A 12,715-nucleotide genomic window follows, 5' to 3' on the forward strand; every position below is an offset into this window, starting at 1 on the left:
AATGGCAATATCTTCCTTCATAAGAGACTTATTCCATTTTAGTGTCTCCACACCATGAAAAGGTGGAGGATGTCCAACTGTCCACATTATCGATGTCTTTCTCAAGGAGCATTCATTAAAATTTCATTACATTTGGTACTGTGCAGCGTACATTCAAGGTTGCTGTTTTAAAGTGGAAGATGTGTGTACCAATGTAGTCGATTAGAAATTGAAGGTCAGGGCCAGTTAGATTGTCATTGCTCACCAAGTATATGTATCAACCGGGTTGACGCATTTAATATACATTCATCCAACTTGGTGTTTGAACAAAGCATGAATAGTCTTGTTGTAGAGAGTACATTCAGGGCTAAATCTGTTGGATATTAGGGTGAAAAGTGATGATGTTAACTTCTTTGGAAATATATATCACACATTACAGAGTAACTGCAATACACTGTATAAAATGTCAGTTCAACACACAAATTAAGTACATGTATCATAGACTACCTGTCAGGATCCCTGACACTGAGTACTGTAAAACCAGAAATATTTTTGCAAAAATTTGTGAATTGGAGCTGACTGCCTTTTTTGCTGCATAAAATTATCGTAAGTTACTACTGGCATTCAAAGCATATAGTGTAGACAACAACTTTCACATGCATTTTAATCTCCTGAATCTTGGCATTTGTGAAATTAAAACGCATGCAAAAATGTTTGGTTTTACAGTAATAAAATATACTGGACAAATGATGTTGACATGTACTCTTGAAATCCATTGATAACTTTGACAAGACATGGTAAAGCCAGTAAGCCTACAGTTCGAAGCACAAAATTACAGGGTAACATACGGCATGGCAACTGGGGTTAACTGAAGATAATGAATGGTGCAAAATAAAAAGGCAAGATTTTCTTGTCTACTTGTGTTTCCTCAAAATTTTATTTCCTTTTGGCTCTAGAGACTGGTGGGTCTTTGTAATCATCGGTCACTGCATTTGATGCCTGGCTATGCCAAAGTATGAATGGACACATTTAGTATTCAGTTGTACAAATTTGTAGTTCACACAAATTTGTAGTTCACATCCACTCAAATGGAGGTAATCCTTTCAACATTTGACAATTCTCACACATACTACGACATCATTAAAAAAAAAAAAAAAATAGTAGCCCTGCATCCACTGCAATGAATTTAAATGTGATAAAATATGATTTACGTGACCTGCTTTACAGCAGGCAACAATACAATGGGTTGTGGATTGTTACACTCTTGTAGCTCAAATCCAAGGGCAGCATCCTGACTTCTGTTACATTTACTTCTAGCACTGGTTGATTCAAATCTATAGTCTGTATGACGGAAAAAATGCATCTTGTAAGAATGAACTACTGGGGGAGAGGTTTACAATATTGAATGTATTTAAAGCACAAGAAAGGGGTATACACTTCAATATCTGAGCCAACTACAGAACTGTAGAATACTTTGTCACTTCTGGGGCCCGTTGCATAAAAGTTACTATTATGGTAACTTTGCCATCCAATGGTAACTTCCATGGAATTCTTGATTTTGATTGGCTGTTGAGTACTGTTGCTATGGTAGTTACCATTGGATGGCAAAGTCACCACAATAGTAACTTTTATGCAACAGGCCCCAGGACTACACAAATTGTGCCTCAAGACCACAGGGTGAGCATGAGACCTGAAATATGTACACTGTATGCATGTTATCATTGTTACTGTGTGATGCAATATGGGCTGCAGTTTGTTCACGTCATTTCATATCACAATTTAAGTTTTTAAGATGAATCACACATCTTTTTCATCTTTCTGTTTTTGAATACATGTATAAGCGAAAAAGAAAACAAAATTGTAATGCCAAACTCACAAACTTTGTAAATATGATCACATACAATAGCTGCAGCTGTTTTAAATTCTTATTTGCTGAATTCATAGTAAAATTGTATATAGCGCAGACATGCAGAGGTTAATACTGTTGTGAAGCATTTCAGATATTGTGAATACATATACGCATTTCTAATAACTACATTTTACTGCTCTTTCTGTACATCTGCAAAGTATCAAACATCATGGTGTGTATCTGGCAAATGGTTGTGTAGAAACTGTTCAGCATATTCAAATATGACTAGGCTGAATGGCTTTCAATCACACTATGAATGGTACAGCTGTACCATATCTGGGTAATCAGGACAGATGCAGGCTTATTGCTTCTGAAAACATTTAAAGTGTATTCCTTTATTCTAACATTTCATTGTATTCATGATATAATGCCAAACAAGAGATATTGACCAAAATGCATTAAAATAAACAATGATTCATGTAAAAGACAATGATAACATGATGGCATTAAACCACACGGAATTGTATGCACCCTTTTGTTGAGCTGATTGCTTGTGGTCATACAGATATTTTAGAAACGGATCCACGATCCATCTGCCATTTTGTTTCATGATCAACGCACGATGTACACACCTTATATATTTGTTATGGTCTTTAGGAATTATATCATGAAATAATACTGCTGTAGTGTTCTTGCTGATAAACAGTGTACTCTCGCTATAAAGAACACAGTTATAAGAAATTCCTGTTACAATGAAGTAAAAATTCAGTTCCAAAAATAATTATGTACACATCTTTATGTACATAACTGTTCAGAATAACAGCAAAACTGCCAGTCCAGAGGACTTTGTTATAACGCGAGTCCACTGTAGAGGCAACTCCCAATTAACAAAATCCTCGGGACCAGCAGTTTTCTTTCATTATATCAAAATTCTGTTACAGTTGAACAAAGGCAGTGTGCAAAGATGTATAGATGATAATATTGGGACCTGAATTTTACTTCGTTGTACGCAAAATTGTTATATGGGAGTGCACTGTATCTCTTTCAGTAGATACATATGTATATTGTATCTAGCCTTGGCTCTACTGAGTATTAAACTGTTAAAACATAAAAACAAAATACTGTCCATGCACAAAAAAGAGCAATGAACACATGAAGGACAAATACTGACCTAGAAACATAGAAACTCACTGACATCAAATGGGACATGAAGAATGTCATACCATTGCTCTGCACACTGTTTGAAGTATAAAGTCTTAATCACGTTCTTCATAACATTAAGAGAAATCCCCTTAGATTTAGGTTTCAACCTCCAACTTTAGCAAAACGAACTACACATGTCAATTTACTGATGAAATCTCACACGAAGTACCAAAACTGTTATTTAGTAAAATTGCAATATGGAGCTGAAATAAACATGTTAAACAATATTCATTAATTTTTAAAAGGAATCTTCAAAAGCTTTTTATTTAGATCAAATTTGTGGGGAATATTCCAGATATGCAAAATGAAATTGGCATCATGTCCGAACGTGCTGCCCATAGAAAACTGTGTGTAAGTAACGTTGCACTAACTAGTATGCATTGATGATGAGCGATAATGGTTCGACATCACAGTTCAAACTATCTAACGAAGATGAGGACTGAGTGATTCTTAAAATCTAAATCCAAAAAATAGTCAACGGCAATCACGGTTTACGCCTAGTTAGAAGAAAACGGCACTCAGTAGAGACGCTAGACTAGAACTAGGACTAACGTTAGGACTAGTGAGCAGTCAAGGACCGAGAAGATTCTACTCGCCCGCCCGTCGACAGCTGTACGTGCACAGCGCTATATAATAGGCACAGCGTACTAGTAAACGGTTTAGTATGCAATACTTACCCTTGCTGCCAGAACTTGAAGAAAGTCCAGACGAAAGTCCAGACTCCAAGGTCTAGCGTTGCCGCTAGATCTAGGCCCTTGTGCTGCAGGCCCTGTTGTTTCTGTGCTGAATTTTGCAGGTAAGGTATCTGCTTTATGGATTTTCAATGTTTTTGTAGTCGAGATAAATCTCATTGTGGTCGTATTAACACCAAGGACTAACTTAGATCTAGTTTTAGTACGACCCATGGCCCATACCTCGGAAGAGTGGCCTGACCACGTAGAAACAAACAGTGCCGCCGCTTCGCGATCCAAGCGCTGGTGTAGGCATAGTGCTAGAGTACTTCCGTATCCATGTAGATATCTCAAAATTCACTTAACCAAATTGCACCAAAATCACAAGAAATATTTTATGACTCATGTCCACTTGCTCACGCTAATTGGAACCAAATAGCAAGTCGGGAAGCGTAAGTGAAGTTGTCGACTTTCCTGTCGTCTCTAAAAACAATCTGCTCTGTAGAGACTGTACGACTAAACAAGAGTTATCGCGGCGTAGTAGCCCTACTTGCCTGCGCACGCACAGACTGAAGTTAGCCATCTAATATCATGAGACAAATCTTTCAAGTAATCGGGAGCAAAGAATCAATTTAAAAATTATTTGAGTTAAGTTGAATGAAAAATATAGTTCGTAAATCACACAAATTGCCAAAATCATGACATTTTTTAGTTTAGTTCCCGCGCAAATTCCCCGTTCGCACAGGACTAGTCGGCTAACTTCAGTTCTAGATTGTGCATGTCGCGTTTACCAAGATCTCTCGCGAAGAGTGAGTTTTTTTTTTAGTGACAACTTGAAAATCGGCGTCAATATTGATACTTCTCGATTACCGATTTCGTTCAAACATAATACATTATTTTGAAATATGCTTTGACGTATATCCTGTAATTTTGGTGCGATTTGGTTCAGCGAAATTTGAGACAGCTGCATGGATAGGACAGTACACAAGTGCCGCCTGCTAGCTAAATTGGGCCTAAGCGTCGTCTGCTACTCGGCACGATTTAACGCACGCGTATGCGAGGGCTTGTAATCAGTGATATATTTGGCACCTGTGACATCACGACATCCGGGCTCGTCAGCTCATTAGCATAATTCTCGCCCAAAAATTTCCATTTTCAAAATGAAATTACGGACTAAATCGTTATGAAATTTTGAATCTGTTTGCACCGCTGGGTCTTTTAGAATTAAAAGAACAACATATAAAAAAATAAAAAACCGGTACAATGCCCTTTTAAAGCAGACAAAAAAAAGGAATAACACAACAACGCGTTAACTCAATAGGTAATCTCAAATACATATAAGCTCACTTAACATGTGAGCAGTCTCGTGATCAACTTTTCGGATGTAAATGAAAAGAGTTAAAGCAGAAAGAAGCGACGACAGCCATCCACTAAACTATAATCACTCAAGCTCGTAAGACACTATCTCCAAGTGCCATTTCACACCACGTTCAGGATAGTGCAAAGTCACCCATATTCTTTACATGAAATCAATAATATTGATTATATGATAATAGCCCAGCGCTGATTACACTTGCTGAATTATTGACCAAAAACTTTGTGTACAGACCTTTTCTAATTTACCACAGCAGCGTGTGTATAGCTGCGCACTATTCGGTGAAGATATTATGTGAAACTTAAACATTTTGTGACTAACTTATTCTTGTCCGATTTCAGAAGGATTCGGATTGCTGACGTGCACAATATCAAGTTTTTTGTGTACCTGGTTTTTTATTTAATTTTTTTTCGCTGCAAGTAGCTATTACATCATATTGTCACAAGTCCATCAGGCAAAAAATAAATAAATGCATGAATGAATGCTTGAATAAGTAAATAAATAACAATTAAGTTAAACAAATAAATACATAATTACATAAATAAATAAATAAATAAATAAATAAACAAATAAAATGTCAGTGGTAAAATGACGGTGGTATCTATCTGAATCGACTGGCTCTGTCCCGAGCCTTGCTTTCTTCAAGCGTGCCCTTTAGAGTCTCCTCCTTGTAGATGTCCCATTTGAGCTTGACCTCTAACCCCGCCTGCAGCTCATCTTCCGGGGGATACCGCTGATACTATCGATACAAAAGAAAATAAGGGTAATAGTTTAATCAATATATCTTCAAAGAAAATAATGTATCACATGCTTAAAGGGACATGAGACCCAAATATTGTGTGAATTGAGTGAATGCAGAAATATTAGTTGAACACATCAGTGATGTTTAAAGAATATTAGACAATCCGTTCCCAACATATTTTAGAAGTAGTGGCCGACATTGCTGGATAATAAGACATTTGTGATGTCACAGTAGGACAACGATGAGGAGTATATAGAAAGAGCATTCAACATCATTTTTCTAGGATAATGAAAACAGCACTATTTGGATCACCTCTTTCAGGAGACAGCGGGAATAATGAATTATAATAATATGTAATAACAATCTATAACTGGGTGATGGTTATTTTCATAAAGTATGCTGAATATTTGACTTTGTTTTGTTTTGGTTTTTTTTTTTTGGTTTGTTTGTTTGTTTTTAGGAAGGGGAGGAGGACTGGGAATAAGAGGGGGTATTTGAGATCTGTCATAACCGCCTACAAAAGCGATTATGTTTGTCCAGATGTTTCTACGTATAAATGGCGTTATGTTATTTCATCATCATTTACAAAGTAGCTCATTCAGTCAGGCTTTGGTTACCTCTGTTCGTAATTTACTGATCATCCGCATGGTGGCGTGCTCCATGTACAGTTTCTTGGAGAGGAGGATACATTCGGCTCCATTGCTGATGACTGCGAAGCTTGGTTGGGAATCATACGCCATGTCAGCCAGGCCCTACAAAATAAAAAAGAAAAAAATAAATGAATTAAAAATAAAATGAAATAAAAACATTTCTGTTAATGGGTGTCATATAATATCATAAGCTATTGATATAATTCATGTACAGAAGCATATCTTCAATTTTTGCTTTTATTTTCAAGAAATAATCAAGGCATTCAAATTCAAATTTCAAATTCAAAATTTTCTACTTACAATCCTCAGACAATAGTCGCAGGATCACACATGCACCATCCTCCCTATAACAAGTAAAATTCTTAGCTGCCAACAATCACACATTAAAATTTGGGTTTTTCAACAAACAAAAAAAAATGACAGAGATACTTATGTATATCACATGCACCCTCAATATGCAACATTAGTTTCCAATTTTAGGTTTTCCAACTTTGAACAAGACACAAAGTAATCAATTTCTCAGGCAGCCACCTGTACAATTGGAGAGGTTTGCCAGCTCTGTAAACATTTGTTGGATGGTTCTTACACAGGAATGTCAAATGACAAAACACTCAATGTCTCAGCACATGAACATCAATTTTCACATCACAAATTAAGTCAATATATGGCTGCAGATTAATTGATTCTTGAAGCAAATCCATATCCTGTGTTTACAGGATTGCTTTTTGATTTCACATTACAACAAATTTCAAGCAGTTTCCACGTCATAGGGCTATTAGCTTGTTCTGACAGCATATCATGTCATTAGGTTAAAAATTTACAAAACTCCAAAAGGAAGGGACCCCCCCCCCCCTCCCTGAACCCCACATCAAGATAAATACAACTGTAAGAACTATTTACTCCATATGGTAATTAATGTAGCAAGCTCAGCTGTCTGATCTCTCATTCACCTGCCCCCCCCCCAACCCATCCACAGTTGGGAGGTGGGCTTTATTGGAAAGATGATTGAGAGCCAGACAACACCACCTATGGTCAAGAGGAAAACACTCCTAATAAGGCATTTACCTGGCATCTGTGTTGTTACTTGTGGCTGCACTTAGTGGTCTGACAATTGCTCTTGAATTCCTTGCAACCTGGAGGGGAAAAAAACAACAACAAACAAGACCATAGAAATTCAATATATTATGTAAGTCATCTCTGAGCAGGCAACACTAACATCACAATTCATGCAATCAAATTGATGAATCATGGCCAAAGCTTGTCAATTCATTTTATGGAACACAGAACATCCCCCATTTTCCTAGGTGCCAGCAATTTTCACTTTACTCAGATTTAAACATATGACACTGTCATCTTGAAATCATTTTACATGTAAGTTAACAGCGGGCTGATCCACAAGGGGTTTTAGCATGTCACAGCCATATGCTACAATTTTGTCTATCCATTAAATAATGCAATATTTTAATCACGATGACATACATGATGACATGCTGAAAATAAGAAACATGGTGATATATGGAGTTCACTTATTGACTCATTCAAGAGGTGTTATAACTTTGATTGTGACTTTGTTGGTGCTTTTACAACTATCAGGCCAGTATGAAGCTGCATCACATGTTAAAGGGGACCTCTGGATGATTTTCAGATTTTTACATTTGAACAACTATAAATTAGTTTAACTAATTTGAAGTGATTGGGATGAGGAATGAGAATGTTTTCAAAATCTATAACAAATTGCAATGAACAAGGATGATGACATAGCAGCCTCACCATAAGAATGTATGAGTTGGGGCTCAAGGAAGCAGAACAAAAGAAGAAGGCATGCATAGATTTTTCACAGGTGAACTTGTTGAGCAAGCGGTATTGTAATGGAATTACACTGCTACATTTCTGAAATATATGAGGCTCTGGTGTCATCAACACTGTTCAGTGTAATTTGTTTAAGATTTTCAATTTATTGTTTTCTCTGCTCCAGGACCGCAATAAATTCCACGAATCTATACATGGAGCTGTTGATTTATGTACTACATGATGTGAAATTATGAAAATCGTCCGGAATGCCCCTTTAACACCGTGCTCATGAATTTGAAATATACGCATGTCGGGCATCCAAAGGACATGTTCAAAAACAATACAAATTTCCCAAATTTTCAAAAGGAACACTCTGAATGTACTATCATGCATCAGTGTTGCAGTTACTGGTAAGAAGTGTTGTGCTGATGTATGCATCAAATTGCAGATGAAGAATAGATACTACCTATGGAATAACTGAATTCATTTCACAACCACCAAGAACCATTTTGCTGATAATTGTTCACTTGTTTGTCTGTCACCCACTAAACCTGTGAACACAAATTTGTGCTTGGATGTGGATTTCTTTTACTATTCATTTTTTTTTAAATAGTCATCTAGATCCAAACATTTTTTGGACATTTCCTTTGATTTCTTCTGATTCCCATGACCCATTTTCAGCATTCCATCAGAAGTCCTCTTATCTATCTACATGACTGGAAACATAAACTAGAGGTCTAGATAGGTCTACATGGAAAGAGAAAGGTTTAACAACATATCTTTACATCAATTCTATATTTGATGTGGGTACTGCCAATCTGCTACAGAATGAGTGGGTTCTTCAGTACTTGGGTTCCCAATATTTGCTTTTTAAGTAAACATGCTGTAGAAAACCTTCGTGCACAAACATTGTAGAGTAAAACCACCAGTTTTCAGAAACTTAAGCTTTTCTGCAATATTTATTAACTCAAATTAATTCATACAAAATTATATTAACAACAATGTACGTTAAATATATCAAACTACTTTTTCTCGATATTGATTATGTTAAATACATCATAAAATTTCACAAAATCCCCAAATATTATCACCTTGATAATTCCCCAGAATTCGTCCGGCCTCTCCAGAATTCGGACGCGCGCTATGCGCGTTTAATGTTAATGCGTGTACAAGTCTGCTGAAAAATGCGCTGTGCCACACCTTGTTGGCGCAAGGTTGCATCGTAGACATTGTGGCGCCCATCGGTGTCCGAATTCTGGTGAGTCGGCACTTGCTTTGAACCCCTGTACATTTGGTCACTGCATCGGCATGTATGGAGATTTTCTTTTTCTTTCGTGTTTTTGAGGATACCATCACACTCTGAGCTTGCGATAGGCGAAAAATCTTGCAAGAGATCGGCATATTTCTCAATTTTTAGTTCTTTTTCAGCAACCCAAATTCTTAACACAGGACTTAATTCATCCCCGCTTCGGAAAAGTTGCGCCAATTCTGCGTTTTTGATGGTGAAATTCGTGATTTTAGATGGATTTTTGGAGGTGACCAAGGCACTTTCCTGTTGTGAAAAACAGTGCCAGTGTGTGAAACAATGCGATATGCGTGTGTCGAGAATTTGGTGGCTTGTGATAAGTGATAGGTGTCCGGATTCTGGAGGCTGGCCGGGGATGGCCCAAAACTTGGTTTTATTCTAATTGAAAAAATCCTGCTTTTGTTACAGTCTGCGCTCTCCATGCAGTTTCCAGAGTGCTTAGTTTATTTTCTCATTAACTTCTCTGAATTCTATCAAGGCAGTTAATATGTCTTGATCTCAGCGAGAAATATTTAAGGCATTGCATCATTTTTCGGGGGGGGGGGGGCACTACATGACCAAATACAGCTGTGAAAATAGAACACATCACATCACATCCAACATCACCTTGAAAAATCATGTTTGCACACAATACAAAATGTTTCATCTATGATTTAGCACCACTCTATTCATCACATCACGCATTACATGTTTTACACATAGAACCTAGTCTTGATTTTACACGACTGCATCAGAGCATGCACCGGCCTAACGCGTTGTCGTCACTTTACTGCAGGAGGCCGAGGGAACGCAAGTCTCTTCTCGCGATCGCTTGCCATGAGTGCAGTGTGGTGACCGATGTGCGCTGCATGTAAGCCCTATGCCTAACGTTTAGGTACTAACGTTACATGTTACTGTTGGTTCGAAGGATGGGATGCATGTGTGGTGCCATCTTGGACATCCTCACGTACCACCAGAATTCGCAAATACACTACACGAATATTACATTTTGAAACAGAGAATACGAAAATACTTACAAGAGCTTGTGAAGCAGATGAACAGATTCTTGCACAGCTATACATTTTGATAGTATTTGGTCGGCAGACAGGCCAAGAACTTGTGGAAACTGGAAAAGGACGAAAAGAGGTATGCAAAACGAAATCGTTGGAAATAGCTATCATAAAATCGCTCCGATTTCATGAACTACGTTAGAAAATGTGTTCTCTGATATATATATGTCCTGTCTAATAGAAATTCATGAAGAAATATAGATGCTAGCGGCAGGATTGGAAAGATTTTGGTGGATTATCTAGGTCTCTGTAAAACTCACCTGAGGACTACCGGCGTTCCTGGGTAACTACGCATGCGCATGACCTTTACCCAGCCGATATCATTAATATCGATATCCGTCGAAGAGGCCGAGCTTAGTTTGCGTTCAAGGAAACAAGAATTTATTGTCTAGTATTCAAACGTGGTAAACTGCAGTTATCGCAAGGTTTAGGTTCATAGGTGAATATCACTCACTTCCAAGCGACAGAAAGTAAATTTTCATCCGATCTACATCATTTTCTTTTGAAATTTAGCATTATAGCCTTCATTGCAATATTATCTCATCTATTGTGCGTTGTAAGTCTGCAAGAATCTTCAGTCTATTGAAGGAGGCAGACTTAATCAGAAGAAGAAGAAGAAGAAGAAGTGCGAACAATAAAATTCATTGAATGTCACGGCATGGTTTCATCATATTCAGTCACCGAAGCTTTAATAAGTCAAATTCTGATTTGCTGATTTAGTACCTTTTTGATTGTGTGAGTCAGGGAAGACAGTGTGCAGACAAACGTTAATCACAAAACAAACTACATAAGAACTCTTTGATAGCTGTTGTCAAGTGACTGCATATACCATGCTATTCAGGGCATATAAAAAAGTAATCTAACTTTGGAGGGCTCAATTTTATAATCATCAACTATGGAGAGTGCAATTTTAATTGTGAGGAAAGGGAAACTCTTCCTCTTTCCATTGATAGGTCCTACCTAATTATGCTGACAAATGTCATGCATGACTGAGCACATGAACTTTAAAGACAACAATGACAAATTGCACTTTTTCCAAGTTTGCGTGTTATTGTGAAGGAACAATGCATATCTCACTGCATGGATGAGATCTGTCAATATAAGTGGCCAAATAGGCCAGCCTGTACGAATGCAGGTTTGTGTTTAGGGTTTGTGTTTAGGGTTTATCCTAACATTTTATGGTCCAACCTTCAACATGGCCACCCGTCCAATAACTTGGTCACTCCCACAGAGGCCAACCCACACAGACATTTTCTCTGTTCATATTTAACACACAGCTTGCAGCGACAAACCATGGCTTAATAGGAAGAGAGAAAAATGGATAATGGAAGGACCAAGTTATCGACAACGTGGCCATGTTGAAGGTTATAATGACAAGGGACGGATCCAGGAATTCCGAAAAGGGGGCCCGGGGCGCCAAAAATATTTCTGGTGCCACTTCCAGGTTTCATCGGCTGACCAAACCAAACCAAACCAAACCAAACCAAACCAAACCAAACCAAACCAAACCAAACCAAACCAAACCAAACCAAACCAAACCAAACCAAATTGAAAAAACAAAACAAACCCTTCCGCGTGCAATTTTTCCGTTTCTCGTGCTTCTTCCTTGTGTATATCATCGGCTGACAAGCACAATGGTATCTTCAAAAATTAGAGGGGGGAGGGGTGCCCGCGCCCCTTTCATCTTTTTTATTTCTTTTGTTTAAACAAAACAAAAAATTAAGTAGGGGCGTGCGTCCCCCCCCCCCCCCCTGATCCGCTTATGATGACCAATAATTATCATAATTATTATCATCATTTCTGGCAGGAAAAGTAGACGTCATCATAACGTTTTCATAAAGTTTTATGATTTGATTATTTAATTTCAAACAGAAAGAATTAAGAACTTTGCAGAATAAACTGATAAAAACATGCACTCACCAACAAACATACCGCAACCAGACAACGTGTTGATTACTTGATGAGCACCTTCCCATGTATGCCAAGGATTTATTTTGTTTGTTTGTTTTGTTTTCATTTTCCATCTGACAAAATGGCTGGATAAGTATTAAACGAGGAAGACATTTTTATTATCATACAAACTACACAACAACCAAATGG

The 12,715-nt window shown here is 37.6% G+C and overlaps 1 long non-coding RNA gene across 1 annotated transcript; it reads right to left on the reverse strand.

The window, feature by feature from the left end:
• Positions 1 to 7,529: 7,529 nt before the first annotated feature.
• LOC139715185 (uncharacterized) lies at positions 7,530 to 10,899 on the reverse strand. The gene is made up of 3 exons (XR_011709803.1): positions 10,876 to 10,899; positions 10,583 to 10,671; positions 7,530 to 7,602 (listed from the first exon to the last, which is right to left on the reverse strand). It is a non-coding gene; the product is annotated as an uncharacterized lncRNA (long non-coding RNA).
• Positions 10,900 to 12,715: the final 1,816 nt, after the last annotated feature.

The sequence above is a fragment of the Diadema antillarum genome, unplaced genomic scaffold, assembly GCF_040938485.1.
Source record: "Diadema antillarum isolate AM-2024a unplaced genomic scaffold, OU_Dant_1.0 seq00003030_RagTag, whole genome shotgun sequence".
Classification (NCBI taxonomy): Eukaryota; Metazoa; Echinodermata; class Echinoidea; order Diadematoida; family Diadematidae; genus Diadema; species Diadema antillarum.